Source organism: Melanaphis sacchari, unplaced genomic scaffold (genome assembly GCF_002803265.2).
Source record: "Melanaphis sacchari strain LSU unplaced genomic scaffold, SCAv2.0 Contig1060_pilon_pilon, whole genome shotgun sequence".
Taxonomy (NCBI): Eukaryota; Metazoa; Arthropoda; class Insecta; order Hemiptera; family Aphididae; genus Melanaphis; species Melanaphis sacchari.
The window spans coordinates 13,706-14,631 of record NW_020270396.1 but is presented as its reverse complement, the minus strand read 5'-3'; positions in this window follow the sequence as shown (position 1 = coordinate 14,631).

The window sequence follows — 926 nt, the reverse complement described above, 5'->3', positions numbered from 1 at the left end:
AAGTCACCACCTCCCCAGTCACCACTCTTGACGGTTAACCATATATAAGGGAGACCAGGGCAAGAGCTCAGCAGACGGTTAGGGATATTCGAGACGCTCAGAGGCAGGTCGTAACACCACTCACGGTCTCGTCTATCAGTATTTCAGAGGCAGGTCGTAACACCACTCACACCATCTTGTGCTTATAAAATTGTATTCTTGTACGAGTTAATTGTATTAAATAAAGACTTAATCTTTTAACTTGCAAACATTAGTATTTATATTTCTACGTTGATATATGTATCGACGTTGACATAACGGACGCAACAGAAAAATTGGCGCAGTCGGTAGGATTGATTTCCAAGAAGAAGACAACTTAAAATATTTCTAAACATATTTTTGGTACCGTCAACTTCTATCAACAGAGGCAACTTCACTCACGTGAACCATCGTTGGATCGAGACGTCTTTTCAACAACTCTGGGGAAATCGAACACATTGTTGCAGTTCAAAACAACGGCGAGAAAATCAAGCTACGGAATGAATACAGCGATTTTGTAAGCATAAATTATATAACCGTCTCCTTTGGTCATTTTGTCCATCGTAATTAGGAAGGTCTTTTTTCCATTTTTATTTTATTTTTTTTTATTATTTCATTTTTTTTTATTATTTTTGGGAGTTAAATAAAGAGTTATATTGAGAGTTTTTTGAAATTATATTATGAGATTATTTTGAGAATTATATTGAGAATTTATTGAAGAAAAAGAATATTTTGTGCTTTATATTGAGAGTTTTTGAGATTATATTAAATGAAGATTATATTGAGATTATGAGATTATTTTGTGAATTATATTGAGATTTTTTGGGATTATTATATTGAGATTTATTGAAGTAAAGAGAATTTTGTGTTTTATTGAGAATTATACTGAATTAAAGAGTATTTTTGTG